Source organism: Prunus mume, linkage group LG4, assembly GCF_029339155.1.
Source record: "Prunus mume cultivar Tortuosa linkage group LG4, ASM2933915v1, whole genome shotgun sequence".
Lineage (NCBI taxonomy): Eukaryota > Viridiplantae > Streptophyta > Magnoliopsida > Rosales > Rosaceae > Prunus > Prunus mume.
Window position 1 is genome coordinate 1,232,219 of NC_142701.1, and position 18,662 is coordinate 1,250,880.

At 39.1% G+C, this 18,662-nt stretch overlaps 1 long non-coding RNA gene and 2 pseudogenes across 3 annotated transcripts; 2 read left to right on the plus strand and 1 right to left on the minus strand.

The window, feature by feature from the left end:
* The first annotated feature begins 309 nt into the window (after positions 1-309).
* On the plus strand, positions 310-1,186 carry LOC107881026 (LEAF RUST 10 DISEASE-RESISTANCE LOCUS RECEPTOR-LIKE PROTEIN KINASE-like 2.1; annotated as a pseudogene).
* LOC103328671 (PR5-like receptor kinase pseudogene) lies at positions 970-4,713 on the plus strand (annotated as a pseudogene). Its single transcript, XR_016125995.1, has 3 exons — positions 970-1,100; positions 2,912-2,935; positions 3,083-4,713. The product of XR_016125995.1 is annotated as a PR5-like receptor kinase pseudogene (transcript).
* A 10,037-nt stretch (positions 4,714-14,750) lies between these two features.
* Positions 14,751-16,881, minus strand: LOC148917607 (uncharacterized). Of its 2 annotated transcripts, XR_016125997.1 has the most exons (4): positions 16,569-16,881; positions 15,621-15,699; positions 15,407-15,520; positions 14,751-15,116 (listed from the first exon to the last, which is right to left on the minus strand). It is a non-coding gene; the product is annotated as an uncharacterized LOC148917607 (long non-coding RNA). The 2 variants fall into 2 exon arrangements; XR_016125996.1 differs by having other exon boundaries at positions 15,621-16,881.
* Positions 16,882-18,662: the final 1,781 nt, after the last annotated feature.

Genomic DNA, 18,662 nt, shown 5'->3' on the forward strand with positions numbered 1-18,662 from the left:
AAGTCTTATAAACATATAATAAGTCTTATATCAAACAACAGAAAACTCACCTATAATAAGTCTTATAAATTTATCCTTCTGTAGGTTTTCTTTTATTGGGCCTAAAATTGTATTATTAAATCTATCATAATGTCTAAGTCTTCTATGTCCCATTCATTGAATATTTCGAAGTCTTCTATGCCCCAAAAAACACGACTCATTCATTAATCACGACGACCTGTGAATTTCCTAGTTGTAATCTTGTGCTTCCCTTTTTCTATTTTTATACTTGTATTGGTTTGTCACTTACCCTGAGCCTTCCCAGCAAATATGCATGCCCTTCTGCTTCAATCGTTGTTTCCCTTGCTCTTGATCACTTCCTTTCTTTTGATCAACGTTGAGTTAAGTCTATGCCAGGACAATGAACAATATACAAACTGCAGCGAAGCTATTAACTGCGGTGGCATCGGAGGCATCTCATATCCCTTTTGGGGAGTAAACCGGGCTAATTACTGTGGTCTGCCGGGGTTTGAGGTCAAATGCCAAGATAATGTCCCCATGATCAACATATCGAGTATCAACTACAGAATTCTTAAAACGGACTCTACTGCTCCCTCTGTTACAGTTGCTAGGCAGGACTATTGGCGAACTCTCTGTCCTCCGACTTATGTCAACACCACCATCAACTTCTCTCTGTTTAATTATCCGTCTGGGCTTACAAACATGAACCTTTACTACGCGTGCAATACAAGTACAACTATCTCGGGGCTGGGGGATAACTATACTTCCGAAGTTTGCAGTACGAACAACGGTGACATTACTGTTTGGTCTTTCACCCAGAATCCCCCAGCTGATCTAGTTGCTGTCCCGCGCCTGTACAGCTGGGGTCAGTGTTCCGGTTTTTACGACAGCTGCTCAGGCTCTAGTGGCCAATCGAACAACTATCCAGGAAGCCGTAGATGAGGGCTTTGAATTGGGATTGGAGATTGATAATGTTGAATGCAACAGTTGTGTGGAATCAGGAGGGAAGTGTGGGGTTAACGCTACTGGTGGATTCAGTTGCTTTTGCCTGGATCAGGCCTATGCAGCCGTATGTAATGCAACTGCACCCGGAGCACAAGGTATGTCTGTCCCTTGTCATTCTCTTATAAATTACAGAATTGAATTCCAGGATTGGTGGCATCCACAGTTTTTAATTACATCCTAGACAGCTACCTAGGTGTGTGTCATTAGGCTCGTCTGTTAAAAACCTGGGTCGGAAATCGGGAATTGTGTGCAGAAACAAAAAACAGAAACTACTGAACTTGACGTATACAAGAAAAGAGATCATGTTGCTATGAATTTCAGAAATTGAACATTTTGGATAGAAAATTTTGTAAAACTTTTAAACCCTTAAGAGTGTTCATGTTTTAATCATTTTGATCCTTTGGCACATGCATCGAATTGGAAATCTTGATGGTGCCAGTCAACACTTTTTGTGGCTCACACTTGACTTCAAAATCCGGATTCCTATTGAAGAGGGCTTGAGGTACAGTTGCTGGCAGGACTCTTGGGAAATTATCTGTCCTCTAACACCAACATCAACTGATCTCTGCTAAATTATACTTGTGGGCCTTTTTCTAATGGCCTTGATGAGGAGTAAAAGGTCTGTGAAGCAGAGGTTTGGGTGCATAATTGAAACTTCTTGATAATTCCATGTTTCCTGGAAAAAAAACCCTGCATTTTCTGTAAAGACTTTAAGTTAGTGACATTCTTAAACACTTTCGTAGACTTTTGTTATAAATAATTAGCTATACAAACTCATTCATTTAATAAGTTTTTAAAAATCATTAACTTCATGTATGCATGCTCCTTGTCACTCTCTTATTAAAAAAATTAAAAAAAATAATTAATTGGCAAGATGACTTTGAATTTTTTTCAAGTAATTTAATAACAGCTACATTTTTCTATTATGCATCCAAAATTCCATGTTTTCTAGCAAAAGAAAAAACTTCATTTTCTTCAGAGACGTGTTTTTGTGGTTACCAAAATTTTCATTGACTGTCTTATTCTCGAAGTATTGAACATGAAAAACTAACCAGTAAGTCAACTTTGACTCCCTCAACTGCAGCACCTAATATTAATACTCAAATATTTCAAATATTGGTTATCCTTTCCGGGGATCAAACCGGCCAGAGTATTGTGGCTACCCTGTGTTCAAGGGACTAAATTTTGGCTAGAAACCATGTACCCTGGGTACCACCAGATCTCTCTCCCAAATATGTCAGCTTACACTCGTCCCTCATAAAGATGTAAGGGAGATATACTTGTTTTATATTGAACTTGAAGTCACACCACAACTGTCATTTTGAAATGAAGTGCACAACGACATTTTTGGAGTGTCAATAACAGCCTTTTCTTAAAATCATTATATAGAGTTCTTTCTTTTTCTTTAATTTTTTTTAATGAAAAAAAGTTTAGGGGAAGGGAAGGCTACCCCATCTTAAGGCCAGGGCATACTAAGGCCTCTTTGAAGACTTACAGGTAGTCTTAGCCCCTTTTTTTGTTTTTACAGATTACTCACTATAGGCATTGTCAGTAGCGGGATTCGAACCTATAGGCCTTGGTAGCAAAGATAAGGATCTTTACCAACTCAACCAACCTTCATTGGCATTATAGGGTTCTTATTGATTCTATACTAAATTAATTAATGAATATTTTAATAGTAAGGTTTTAGAAAAAGAAAAAACAGATGGAATGTTCTCAAATTGTAAGCATTTGGCAACAAATTAGAGACACAGTGACCAAATTTAAGGCAAATAAGTAGTGACAAAAAAGGTAGTTTTTGTTGATGTAATCTACCGAATATCTTTGTTGCAATTGAGATAGTCTTTTTTTAGCAATTGATTATTCATTCATCGATTAACATTTCTCTATCTTGTGGCTGTTTCAGGAATAAAGAAGGAAATTGCAATAGGTAATATTTCGTTGTAGTTCTTGATTGACTGTTAAAATGGTAGCCCTCCAAAGTGGTTTTAGAACTTAAATGACTGTTTAAAATTACTACATAAAATAAAAATCCAACAAATCAAGTAATTATAATGAAACAAGTATTTTGTTGCAGGTTTGACTGTTGGTGGATTTTCCGTGATAGTAATCATTCTTTGTATTATTATATGCCTATTGTGGAAGAAAAATGTCCGAAAATCACTCCCACACATATCAAGAAAAAGAATGGTCTTATTCGTCAAGAAAGATAAGAGGGATGAGTTTGATGTTGAGGCATTTATAAGGAACTATGGATCGCTTACTCCAAAGCGGTATACCTATGCAAACGTCAAGAAAATGACAGACTCTTTCAAAGATAAAATAGGTAAAGGTGGATACGGAACTGTGTACAAAGGCAGGCTACCTGATGGCCTTCTCGTGGCAGTCAAAGTCCTAAGCGAGTCCAAGGGTAATGGAGAAGACTTTATTAATGAAGTTGCTAGCATTGGTAGAACCTCCCATGTCAACATAGTCACTCTTTCTGGATTCTGTTACGAGCGGGGCAAAAGAGCTTTGATTTATGAGTTCATGCCTAATGGATCTTTGGATAATTTCATACATAAGCACGGATCTGAAATGGCAAATTTTCGATTAGAATGGAAAACGCTATCTGAAATTGCAGTTGGTATTGCGCGAGGACTAGAATACTTACACCGTGGATGTAACACAAGAATTTTGCATTTTGACATAAAGCCACAGAACATTCTTCTCGACAAAGATTTTCACCCAAAAGTCTCTGATTTTGGCCTTGCCAAATTATGCAAAACGAAGGACAGTATTGTATCGATGATGGGGACAAGAGGAACTGCAGGATACATTGCACCAGAGTTGTTTAGCCGGAACTTTGGTGGAGTATCTCACAAATCTGATGTTTACAGCTACGGTATGTTGGTTCTTGAAATGGTTGGAGCAAAAAAGAATTTGGATTCGGGAGTGTCTCATACGAGTGAAATGTTTCCACATTATGTTTATAAAGATCTAGAGCTAGAAAAGGATGAAAATGCATTTGGGGCAATCACAGAGGAGGAAAAAGAAATAGCAAGAAAGATGGTATTAATAAGTCTGTGGTGCATTCAGACCATTCCTTCTGATCGGCCATCAATGAGCAAAGTTGTAGAGATGTTGGAAGGACCCCTTCATTCCTTGCGAATTGCACCCAAACCTTTCTTGTTTTCTCCTACAATAGCTGCAGAAGACTCTACAACTACAACTAGTGGCGGATCCACCATGGGGTCAATGGTGTCAGACGGCCCCATGGCAGCCCTGGAAATGGCTTCGAGGTCCCATGTTGGCCTTGGCAACCATGGGAGACGACCCCATGGAGAAGAAGACATGCAAGTTGTGAGGGAGAAGATAGAGGGAGGAAGAAGAGAGAGAGAGAGGGAGGAAGAAGAAAAAGAAGACAATGATTGAGAGGGAGAAGAAAGAGAGAAGAAGAGGAGAGAGAGAGAGAGGAAGGAAGAAGAAGAAGACTGTTATTGAGAGGGAGAAGAAAGAAGGCACTGCGCAAACACAAATAATGATAAAAGAGTGCTGCTATTTCCATCCCCTTATTCTATTTTTCCACCCACCTTATATTCAAAATTTTAAAGACAAATTACCCTTTTGTAAAATTACTTCTAAGGACCTAGGGAATTTTTATTTTTATTTTTTAAAGCATTTCAAATAAATAAAATTATAATAAAATAAATTTTTTTAAAACAAAAACTCTCTCTCCTCTCTTCCTCCTTCACGACTTGTTGGCTTCTTCCTTAGAGTTCTTTCATCCTCGGTGCTAGAAGCCACTGCTACCGCAACACTAAAAACAACAAGTCCAGATAAAAAGGGTTCTTTCATTTCACAATTTAGTTGCATTTTGAATAGATTAGAGTTTGTTTTGGGGCGGCAATGAAGCACTTGGACTCCATTGTTTAAGCAAGCTGACTCCTTTACTTTGGCAAAGTCAACAAATGAAATTCCACAATTTCAACATCGTCCCTGCCCTCATACCCACCCAACGTCCCTGCAATTTCTCACTACACCCACCCCCTCCACAATCTCTATGTATCGATTCTAGATCCCCATCCTCCCTTGGGTTTCTGCCAAAAAAAAATGAAGACATAATTATCATCTTCATTTTTTTTTTTTGGCAAAAGGAGTTATTGTAAAACAATAAAATTAATTAAAAATATAGAACATGGGTGGGGTTGAAGGTGTAGAAATCTGTAAGGTTCTCGCCGGCGGGGGAGGAATCGGTGTTGGGATGGGAGGTGGGGGTGGCTGCAGGTGGGAGAAGGAAAAGTGGCTGTTGACTGTTGGGTTTTCCCTAGAGGAGGAGGAAGAGGAGAGAGAGTTTTTGTCTTTGTTTGTTTTTTTAAATTATAAAAAATATTATTTGACTTTAATAATTAAATGGTATTTTAGGAATAATAGTGGGTGAAAAGATAGGATTGTGTGTTTTCAGTTTTATACGGTGGGTGAGAAGATAAGGTGAGTGAGGAAATAGAATAAGGGGGTGGAAATAGCAACACTCAAATAAAAAAGAAGAGATATGTTAGGGTTTTTTAAAATATTTTTATAATTATGTCGGGTGGACCTATAAATACTAAAAGTAGGCATAAATAAAGTAAATATATCACTTACCATAGTGGCCTCTGAATTGAAAATAATCTTCTGGTCTATAAAAAACTTGTTTTGGATAAAATGAAACAGTTATCATTATCTGAAAACTGAGAGTGAAAAAATTGTTTTTATGATTTCTCTGTTTTCAGCAACTGCTACAGATACTTTTGGTGTTTAAGTAATATAGAGGGTCTATGATTAACGAAGATGGCCGTTGTGATTCATTCTTCTTATTCATTCACTTCGAAGAGTATCACGAACCACAGTTAGTACCAACTTTTTCTTTTCTGCTGAACCAACTGACAACTGACTTTATAGTCACGTGTCACTCATTAGGCGTCAATATGCTCATTGAAGTAACCTCACTATGGCTAGACAATCTGCACACGCACATATATATAAGGGTAAACGACCGAAAACCCCCCTAAACTATACCGCTAATTGAAATGCAAACCTTGAATTATTTTTTCAGCCAATTTAACCATCAGACTATTTTAAATGGCCAATTTACCCCCTGCTGTCAAGTTTTTAGACTTCCATTCAATTTTCTGTTAATTATAAGGACAATACCAAAAAATAATATAGCCGTGCGGCTATACTAATTCTTTAAAAAAAATAAAAAAATAAATCTTTTTCCTTTTCCTTCTTCTTCTTCCCTTTGTTTTCTTTGCTAGGAATTGATCAAATCCTACCCAACCAACAGCTAGAGCATGGAAAATCGGTGAGAAAGCATACCTCACTCGTCAAGATTGGTGACCGGAGTAAGGAGAACGAAAGCTTGGAATTTCTGTCAAAAAGCGCGATCTTAGATGTTTTCGAGAAATCAGCGGTTCCAAGGGCGAGGATCGATGCGGAAAGGAAGGAAGTGGCGGTTCATTCTGCTGAACCAACGACAACTGACTTTATAGTCACGTGTCACTCATTAGGCGTCAATATGCTCATTGAAGTAACCTCACTATGGCCAAACAATCTGCACACGCACATATATATAAGGTAAAAACCCCCTTAACTCTACCGCTAATTGAAATGGCATGAATTATTTTTTCAGCCAATTTAACCATCAGACTATTTTAAATGGCCAATTTACCCCATGCCGTCAAGTTTTTAGACTTCCATTCAATTTTCTGTTAATTATAAGGGTAAGTTTGTCATTTTACAAGGACAATACCAAAAAATAATATAGCCGTGCGGCTATACTAATTTTTCTTTTTTTAAAAATAAATCTTTTTCCTTTTCCTTCTTCTTCTTCCCTCTATTTTCTTTGCTAGGAATTGATCAAATCCTGCCCAACCAACAGCTAGAGCATGGAAAATAGGTGAGAAAGCATACCTCACTCGTCAAGATTGGTGACCGGAGTAAGGAGAACGAAAGCTTGGAATTTCATCAAAAGCCGACGCGATCTTGGACGTTTTTGGCGAAATCCGGCGGTTCCAAGGGCGAGGATCGGTCGGAAAGGAAGGGGAAGTGGCGGCGGTTCAATCCGGTCTGGTCTCGCTCGGGTGGAGGTTGCTTGGTTATGGAGGGAGAAGGTGGCGGTGTGCAAGAGAGGGGGTTATCGCGGTGCTAGGTTTTTTTTTTTGTTTCTTTAGTTTTTAAATATTTAATTATTTTTAACGGAAAATTGGATGAAACTACATGAAAACTAACGGCAGGGGGTAAATTGACCATTTAAAATAGTCTGAGGGTTAAATTGGCTGAAAAAATAATTCAGGGTTGACATTTCAATTAGCGGTATAGTTCAGGGGGGTTTTCGGCTGTTTACCCTATATATAAATTGGAACAACTAAACTAAACTGTGAATGAAAAGCTTCAATCTCATTAGTTGAATATATCAAGGGCTTCAAGACTTGGCATTACAATATTGATAGAGGAAAAACAAATATACATAGAATAATACCATTGTTGGAGTGTTTTGTTGGAGAAAGATGGATATGAGAGAATATGGAAGAGAGTTTTTGAAACAATTTCCCGAACCGAAAGAACTGCGGAGACCCCCATCACACCCAAGCGGGTTCACTCCTTAAATCTATGATTTCGTAGTCTCTATAAATTGAACATTTCCCCAAAATTTCAATAAAACATTTAACCCAAATATGCACAATAAAATCTCATGCAATTTACATAAATGGCCTCCGGCCTTCAAATGCTTCTAGGAACTGCCCACAAAGTTCTTAAAATAACTTAATGCATCAAACATGCATATAACAACTTCAAAATCTACTCACGTTCACTCACTTAGTCCCCAGGACAAGCCTCAATTCAACCAAGTTTTGGAACCAACAAAGAGGTCCAAACCAATCCCAATAAGACCACCTTGGGTCTAATATGTGGCTGCACCTAGTAACTACAAGGATCAAGCCACGTCTCTTCCTATCTATCCGGCTCCTAATATCAAAAACCATTACCACCACACAAATACATACATTCAAATATTTATCCATCACAACCCATCAGACAATCACGATCACCCTTCATACTCTACTTTAATAACTGTCGGGATACCAAACCTCCTGACACGTGCACAAACACTCTCCTCTTAAACCTTTGTCCCGACATCTTTTTTCTTCAAATTCCGATCCGAAAGTTCCTATAGGTTCTACAGGCTCTAGGACACACGTCCGCAAGTTTGGTCCAGATCGGACGGTCGGATGGCTCACGATCGCACGATCGGACGGTCGCTAAAACCCTAACCCTAGGGTTGGCATTTTCGGAGTATCCGGGACTCCATTTTACGATCCGTTGAATCCTACATGATCCTAAATACCTAGATCAACATATTATAATTTCAGGACCATCCGACGGTCCAAACCTAGCGAACCCGGAAAATACGATATGCGATATCCGTTCGGAACTCTAACGTTATCCAAAATGAGATCCGAGCACACCTACGCGCCGTGACATCGAGAGGATCACAATGGGACAAAAATGCCCCTCAGCTCTGCCCACGCGCCGCCAATAATCGCCGGGAATCCTCCAAATCGTGAGCCAAGACTCCTACCCTAGGTAATACACCTAATTTGGAGTCACTTTTGTTCTTGGACATACCCCAAAAACTGACCGGAAGTGGCCGGAATCTCCTCGAAATCCATTTACCTACGCTACAAATTGATCAATTCCTACCCAACCATCAGCTAGATCATGCAGAAGGGATGAATTTCCATACCTTGATTGCCAAAAATGGCGGCGGACGACGGAGAACGCCGCGGTTTCTGCGCTTTCAAAATCACGGTGGTTGGCGAGACCATGGGGTAGGAAGAGGTCATTTTAGTACCGCCCGTCGACTGGTGGCGGACGAGAACGGCCGGCCAAAGCGTGGCGGCCTCCATTGTCGCGAACCAGCGGAGGGAGAAGGAGAGACGCCGAGAGAGAGAGAGAGACGGGGGCATTTCCGTCTTTTAACCAAAAATCCATTTTCCAAATATTTACGATTATGCCACTGAGCTTCACTTGACCATATCTCTCTACAACTCCGATTCGAGCCCACTCGTGTCTACGGACTCATCTCACCGTGCTCTACGCAACGGTACAACCGAAATTCCCAAATTCCTTCCGGGTAAGAAAATGACCAAAATACCCTTATCCCACGGGTAATTTCTCAATTCCACTTAAATTAATTAAACATGGGATAAATTTGGGGTCGGGGTGTTACAGTTTTAAACAGAAAAACTGAAGCTTTATTGATTTCCTAAAATTGATTACAACACTAGGCCATCTTATTGGCTATTTATAATAAGAGGTGCAGACACAACTCTTGACTTCTAAAGAGATACAACTCTTCCTAAACATAACTCTTCTCAAGAGACACAACTCTACTTTAATAACTGATACAAATGCATTACGTTTAACACTCCCTCTTAATGCATTTGTCCTGCGACATTTAGGTTTTCTCTGAAATAGTAGAACTTCTCTCTTGGAAGTGCTTTTGTAAAAACATCTGCAATCTACTCATTAGTACCACAAAATTGCAATTCAATTTCTCCATCTTCAACCAATTTTCTGAAAAAATGATGATGAAGTTCTATGTGCTTTGACCTGCTATGAAAGACTGGGTTCTTTGTCATGGCAATTGTGGACATGTTATCACAGTACAAATTTGTTGGAGTGTTTTGTTCTTGATGAAGATATGCTAATATTCTTCTAATCCAAACTGCTTCACATGTTGCACTTGTGGCTGAAATATATTCTGCTTCGGCTGTTGATAATGCCACTGTACTTTGCTTCTTCGATGACCATGATATAACTTTTCTTCCCAAGAAAAACACATGCTCAGATGTGCTTCTTCTATCATCAATTGCACCAGCCCAATCACTATCTGTGAACCCAACTAAAATGGTTTCTTTCTCTTGTGTATATTTGATGTCATATCCTTTGGTTCCTTGCACATATCTTAGTATTCTTTTAACAGCAGCAAAATGATGATTACTTGGATCATTCATGAATCAAGATTCAACACTAACTGCATGAACTATGTCTGGCCTTGTATTAGATAAATAAATAAGTGAACCAACAATACTTCTATACATAGAAGCATCAGCTCTTGGTGCTCCATCTTGACTTGAAAGCTTTAAATTAATTTCCATTGGAGTATTCATTGGCTTGCAGTTCAACATATTGAATCTTTTCAAGAGATTTTCGCATACTTTTCTTGATACATAAAAATCCCTTTTTCTGATTGTTGGACTAGAATTCCTAGAAAATACTTCATAGAACCCAAATCAGTCATCTCATATTCTTTCATCATGTCCTTCTTGAATGCTTCTACCATCCTTGGTTTGGTACTTGTATATATCAAGTCATCAACATAAAGACAAGCAATAAGAAAATCATGTGTACCTTCTTTCTTGAGATAGAGTGATGGCTCACTTGGACTTCTTACAAATCCACTTTGACGGAAATATTGATCAATTTTGCTATTCCAAGCTCTTGGCGCTTGCTTTAAGCCATATAGTGCTTTCCGAAGTCGACAAACTTTGTCTTCATTTCCCTTTTCAATATATCCTTGCGGCTGCTCCACGTAAACTTCTTCTTCAAGTTCTCCATTCAAAAAAGCTTTGAGATCATTGAATTGACATGTGCACTCATTTTCACTATCTGGACTAGTTTCAGTATCATATTCAAATAATCATTCATTTTCTAGCTGAGCTAGTTCATTATCACTATCTTGCTCAAAATCGGAGGAATTAAGCATTATTTGGCAAAGTTGTTGCTTAAGTTCTTCGCTAATGCTTAAGTTACTAATTTTGTCCTTCATTTCACATTCGGATTTATAGTGTTCGATTTTTCCACATTTGTAGCATGCTGGGACTGCACCTTTCTTTCCTTTACTAGCCTTCTTACTAGTTTCCCCTGCGTATTTCTTTTTCTTAAAGGTCCTATACGGTTTCTTAGGCTCAGACTTAGACTCATATTTCTCATATTTCTTAGTCCTATGCCCCCCAAATTTCTTTCCCTTTTTATGTGGTTTATGTGAATATGATTTTATTGGTTCGAAACCAAATTGTTCACAGAAGTCTCCTAATTCTTTTCTTCCTAGGGTTTTCTGCTTATCAAGCTGTTTCTTTAATTTCGTGTATGTGCAAAGGGCTAATCCTTCTGTGCAGATCTCAGAGGATAATTCCCCATAGGTGTATGACCCATAAGGAATGACACCACCAATTTTGTCTTTAATTCTATTCCTAACCTTTTCAACGAATAGAATTGGTAATTCAGAAAGAAATTTCTCTTTCCAAAAATCAGCATTACAGTCTGGTCTTGTAAACACCTTAGAGTAGAAACATCCTTATACCATCTAAAATGGGACAAGGTTGGACATTTAAGATTCATTAGGAGTTCTCTAGACCTGTCGTGCTGCAATTCTATAGTTCCTACAAAATGTAGAGTGATTGTATAAATCAGTAAATTTACCTCATCTTCCTGCTAAACGTTTTCACTTTTAATGACTCCAGTTGCTGGATCCTGCCAAGTCGCTTAGGTGGAAATCCCACCATCCTTTTAATTGATCGACAAAGCCTGCGATAATAGCTTCAGCCACCCTTCTATCTCCATTTCCTTTTATCTTAGAGGTTGTAGCGTACATCATCATATGTTTCATTGTATTAGTGATCTAATATTCTATCAGACCATCAATATTCCATTCAACTATGGAGCTTCCGTCATACTAAGCGGAATTCCACATTCCATCTTCCTCAAACTGTAAGTCTACTGGTGTGGGTCTACGGTAGTAGTTTTTAGTCTTAGCAGTTTGAGTAAATCTCTTCTCAGTCATTAACCTATTAATTTTGAGTTGTTCTTCTTTAAACATTGTTTCAAGGTTATCTATTTCCTCTTCAGGTGAGAACTGACACTTGAGGACCCTTTCCTTTATCTAATAAATTTAACCCTGATAATTTTTTGGCCAAGACGTCAACAAAGTTTTCGTCTTCAGATAATGTCCTTCCCATCTTAAAGTTTTTATTATCTAAGGCATGAGGTGGTTTAAAGAATGCTTGACTCACTTCCTTATTCCTTTTAGTTTCTAAGGGACATGGTTCGGATTTTTGTTCCTTCAAGGAAACAGATGTTTCAATCCTGGTAACTTGCTTTCTTAAAGATTGCATAAACAGGTTGGTGTCATTATTCTGCTGAATGACTGCACCTACATCTTCTTTACTAGCTGCGCGAAAATTATTGGCACTATCTTCAAGGAAAGTGGTTTCTTTGTAGGAAGCTGCAATTACATCCTTTTTTTTAATCACCATCTCGGGTGGATGTATGGCTTTGACTGACTTTCCATCTTTGGAAGTATAAGTCGAGAACGGGCTTCCTATCATTTCTATATTATTCCTATGTTCAAGAATGTTATATTTCTTAGCACACCAATCTAACCATGCAAAGAAAAAACAGTTGACTTTCTTTTCTTTCATGAAAGCGGTGTGTGCTTTCCAGAGATGTTCTTGCCTATCCTTCTGAAAGGCTATTTCAAACCAAATTCTTTTATCAACATTTTCAATACTTAGATAATTTCTTTTGATCTTTTCGTGTTCGATTTCAAAAGATTTTATCATATTTATTTCAAATTCTACATTTGAAAATATTGGTTCAGGTTGAGGCGGATTCTTTCTGAAACCTATGTCTGGAATGGTTTGTTCGAACCTATAGGTTGGCCACTGTATTTGTTCTTGAGTTCTCCTAAGTCCTGCTAGAACCATTCTTCCTTGGTCTAGATCATAAGCTCTATTAGAGGAGGTGCTCGATCTATGAGGTTCTAGGTTAGATCTAGAGGGTGTCAAATCAATCCTAGTTCTTTTAGCACTGGAGAATTGTATTTCTACCTCTCCATCAGCGAATTGCGAGATCCGCGTAGGCTCCTGATTTTCAAGGGGCTTTTTTGGGGCTACTTCATCCAAAATCCATTTTTCTAGTAGAGTTATATCACTCCACTTTATCATTTTTGGGACTGCCACGTTTGACTTTTCAAGGTTAGTTTGGAACAAGGTAGTTTCACCTTTACTGTCTAAGTCTTTAGCTTTGGGACAGACAGTGTTCATAACCTTGTATGAAACCCTATAAATGATTGCTAGATTTTGGGATCCTAGGTCCATATCATAACCCTGAGTTTGAATATTCAATGTTAAGGCTTTTAAGAGATTTATATCAGAAAGTGCAACAGAAAAGTTTGGAAAACAATTAAAATATATCGGTCTTCCCGTAAGGTTGACTCGACGTACTATTCCTAACAAAGAATCTGTGAACTTTCTATGCCTTCCATCTCTCACACATAGCAAGATTGAACTGGGCAATCTTGTTCTGGTAAGTGGTTTCACCGCTACCTGCACCAAGCTTATGTGCAAATAGTTATATTTTCTATCCAGATGCTGGTCGATTTGACGCTAAGTAAATAGCTGGAAACTATCATTTTTATCAATGACATATATGGTTTTTTCAACAGTTTTTATTGCACAATCAGATCTAAACTTGAAAGATCCACTATAGTATATATCAGCGATGGGTACTCTGGGTATATCCTAGTTGCATAACTCCTATTCTACGTCTCGCATGATTATTTCTTGAGAGTTTTTCACCCTTAGGGTTCTATGACTAGAACTGCTACTAGAGCCTACGTCTCTAGAAAAATGGGTAGACAAGATTCTCCTAAGGCTTGCCATTTTAATATTCTAGGTTTTACGCTTTTCTTCTGTTCTCCTCCTAATTCAAGGTTGCTAGTCCCTGCCTAGGTCTCTTCAACGCCTTATGCCTTTTTGGCAACGGCCAACGAGCCTATCCGACAGCTAGACAACTCAATGACTAGTGAGTAAAGGAAACTTGACAGAAAACCAGAAAATTAGACCTGCAAAACCTAGTTATAACCTTCAAACTATCAACTCTTCTAGAGACTTTTGACTCTGATACCAGGTACTGGCCTGACCTCTATATATATGTGTGTGTGTGTGTATGTATGAATTAGAGAGAGAGCTCATGCGGCTGGAGTTTGAATGGGCCTATATGGCCATATGCTTTGTTCAAATTAAACATACATTAGTTACACAAAGAAAGTAGTAACTAAAAGTATGCAACCATCAACCATGCGGCCGACAAGATATGGTCATAGGAGAAAAACAAAAGTATGCAGCCATCACCCATCGAGGTTCCTCACTGATGTTAAGTCCCATGCTCAAATTTTCTTCCTCACTGCACTACTACAATTTTCCCTTGTCCTGGCAACCCTCTATAGTCAGTACAAACCCCAGCGACGAAAATGAGGGTCGTCAGTAAAAGTCCCGTCAGTGCTACTAATATTGACCAACTTTTGCAACTTATTCGTCAGTAAAAGTCTATAAATCCAGATTATTACTGACAAAACAAATGGTCAGTATTAAAAAAATATTTTGTCAGGATTATTGTTTTAGGATTGGATACTAGTGGCCAAACATTTGTGAGGATTGTAATTAACCAAAACAAAATTAAATTAAAAATTGATTGTTGGTCAATTTCTTTGTGCGCTTATGCACCATTAAATATCTTTCTTTCAAATGTCTTTTGTTTTGTAATATAATCGGAACATTTTTCGTTCTTAAAAAAAATTAATTGATACTGAAAATGTAATAATAATTATAAAGTACACTAATATAAATACTCAAAGATTGAACGATATACAATCACCATCCTTATAAAATATAAAGTACCAATGTTGATTACAATAGCCAAATATACAATGGTCTGCCTACATCAATAGAGTTCAAAAACTTTAGTTGCCCAACCTATTCAAAATTATGTCATGTCAAATATTCAACCAGTACACTACAAAAGTATGCATACTGTGACTCAAGGTGACGTAGTTGTGTCCTCGCAATCTCTTAGATGACCCTGCCTTCATCTGAATCCAAGGCACCAGATGTGGCTTTAACCCCAAGTCCGTCACCAAATGACTCAACAAATGCAATGCCAAAAGGTATTGACTATTCCAAGAAAAGAAGGATCATCCTTGCCTACCTTTTAAGTGCTTTTATTCTCGAACCCAACCAATAACGTTCCTACATGTCACATTGATATGTGGATCACATACCAGAACATAAGAATATGGTCTTATCAAAGATTAGCATAAAAAGAAATATTGCATCAGCTTGCCTTTTAGAAAATAACATAAGCCTTTGTCTATCATACCACAAAAAAAGTGGATTGAATGAGCGAGGTAGATTCAAATTTTACAAAAACCAAAGCCCGAGTCATGTTTCACATAATTAGTTAAATATATTGACAAAAACCATAATTGAAAGAAACAATGACTAACATAAAGAAAGTAGATGCAGAACATTTGGCTGACCTGTTATTTCTAGCAATTGCCAATGATGCGACCACCTCTGCAGACAGAACATATATAGGACCATAAGCATGCCGAAAGTATTCACTCCCAATTAGATGTCCTGATTTCTCATACCTGAATAATAAATTAATGGATGGATTCATAAAAAAAGAAATAAATTAATTAATCAATCACAAAGGTGAAAGCTCTGGCAACAATTATAAAACCCATATACCATTTCATTTTAGGGTCAGTGATTACTGGTCCTTTCTTCATGCATCCAATGTAGGTTTATGAATGCGTTCTCTCCTTGGCTAGAATGGTAGGGAAAAAAAAACCATTAAAACCGCAACAAAAGATTAACAGGGCATTTTCATCAAAGCCAGATATTGTTGATCTTAATCTAGCAGAGCTGTAAACATCATAGCTAAGCTAATAAAGATCAACCTCAGCAACTAATCATGGTAAGCAAACCCAGAAGTGATATCAAACAAGTGCATCGTATAACAATATAAAAATACAATCTGATCAGAAAAGAGCACAAAAAGGCCCCAGCAAACCACCAAAACCCCAACAAAAAAGGAAAACAGAACCACAACCCAAACAAAACAAAACAGAAGACAAACCCCCAAAATAAACAAACAAGCCCCAAACTACAAGAAAATTGTTGAATCCAAGGATGTTTTATATGGATAACACAGTCTTTCTCTTTTTGGGTGGGAGAAGACCCTCCTCTAGTACAAGGATCCCCCTCTATTTATAGGGGGTGCTTACTTTAAAAACATTTACAAGTTGGGAGCCTCGGCTGGAAGCCGAGCCATGCGCGTCCCATCAGTTCCATCAGTGAGTGGTTTAGATGGGACCTATCGGTGCACGACTCATGACGGTCCGGGTGCTCTGTCCCTGCAACGGAGAGGGGCGGGGTGTTGCGGACAGAGTGGGTTTTCAGTCTGCAGGTATGGCGACGGTCTTGTCTTGATGGGATGGGGTTTGGTTACAGACGATATGGGCGGCTCCGTAAAACGCGGGTCACGTCAGCCGTGGGTCCCCTAGGAGCCGACGCCGGGCTTCTACGCTAGTGTATGCCTTTCATATGACAGCTCGGCTCGGTAATTACCGAGCGTCAACAAAAATCTTATTCAAAGAACAACGATATCATAGAAAAAGGTAAAGAGAAACACACCAGGATTCTAAGTTTCTGAAAAACATTCAACAATCCTGCAACAGATAAATACATGCATACCCACAAATCAGACTTCATCAAAAAATAATAAAATATTGAAACAAGAGCTTTAAAAAATCAAGGCATATAATCAGGCTTCACATCTACAACCCAACTAGTACATCGTCCATGTCTACATCATAAAATTTGTTTTCTAATTTTTAAAGCAATCTAGAATAAACATTTAAACTAATCAAAGGAAGAACTCTGAAAAACCAAATGGATGCAGCAGGTTCCGGCTCCAAGTTCTTCTTCTCCCTTTCTCCTTTCTTGCTACGGCACCAAAAGAACTCCCTTCTCCTGCGACAATCCCTCCTTTATATATGTGGTAGATCTAGGGCAAAAGGGCCCAGTGAAACCCACGAAATTAGGGTTTTGTTTGTGATTTCTTTTGGAACAAGGATAGGGCCCAGGCGCCACCTTTTTAGGAAAGAGGTACGGCCCAATGCTTTATTCTAGAACCATGTTTTTAGGTTTCCTAATCTGAAAATAATCCCCCTCTTTCCTGCTGGAATTTAAGTAGAATAGGATTAGGATAAGGTAAAATAAAATAAAATCAGTTAGGGTTGTTTCTTCCCAGAAGCTGCTTCTTGAATTAATTTCCCCATCTTTTTAGCATATTCCTAGCCTCTTTGAACTTCAAAAACGTCCATCCATCTTGGCCCATGTATATGCTATCCATTCCAACTCCAAAACTGCTCTAAAATGCTCCAAAATGCCCTTTCTTACCAATCTTGCCATCTGGACCTACAATAGTACGAAAATAAGCTAAATCACTCTAATAAATGAGAATTAACTAAGTAAATGCAAAGAAATAAGATAGCAAAGTCGCATAAATATGCTCCTATCAGAACCTGTGGAAGACCTTGAGCTGGTCACTCTCCATGATGACCTCCCGGATCGGTAGGTTCGGATCGACACCTCCCTCCCACCAGAGCTTCACTCTAACCTCGTTGCCTTCCTCCGCCTCAACTCTGAAGTCTTTGCTTGGTCTTACAATGATATGTCTGGCATATCACCTAACGTCATCTCCCATAGGCTACGCATTAATCCTATTGTCCGACCCGGTCGGCGAAGTGTCGTGGTGACCCAGAGCGGTATGAGGCCATGAAGGCGACGGTGGATAAGCTGAGCACTAGTAGATTCATCAAGGAGGTGGACTATCCCACCTAGCTAGCCAATGTGGTAATGGTATGTAAACCAAGGAAGGGCTAGCACATGTGCGTGGACTACACAAATCTCAACCGGACCTGCCCAAAGGATAACTTCCCCCTACCCCGCATTGACCAGCTCGTTGACGCCACACTGGCCATGTCCTCCTCAGCTTCATGGATGCTTACTCAGGCTACAACCAGATCTTCATGCACCCTAAGGACCAAGCTCATACATCCTTTATCACTGATCGTGGCCTTTACTGCTACAAAGTCATGCCCTTCGGCCTCAAGAATGCCAAGGCTACGTATCAGCGTCTGGTGAACAGCATCTTCACTCCACTAATTGGCAACACCATGGAGGTTTATGTTAACGACATGCTGGTCAAGAGTCGCACTACTAACCAGCACGTCCCCAATCTCTTTGCCATGTTCACCATTTTGAAGCAGTATAGGATGAGGCTCAACCCCACCAAGTGTGCATTTGGGGTGGCTTCTGAAAAATTCCTTGGCTTCATGATCAGCCAAAAAGGTATTGAGGCCAACCCGGAAAAGATCCAGGCCATCTTAGACATGACGATACCCAAGACGATCAAGGACATTCAAAGCCTTATCGGGTGTGTCGTAGCCCTGACCAGATTCATTTCCAAGGCTACTAATCGATGTGCCCCATTCTTCAAGACAAACGCAGCATTACCTAGATGCAGTGTGACCGGGCCTTGATGAGCTTAAGGAGCACATGAGTCGAGCCCTTTATTGTCAAACCTTGAGCCCGGGGACGTCCCTCGCCATCTACCTCTCCGTCTCGGCCACAGTGGTTAGCTCAGTGCTCATTCGACCACACGAAGGTGCTGAACATCTGGTGCACTATGTGAGCAAATGATTTCAAGATGCCGAGGTTTGG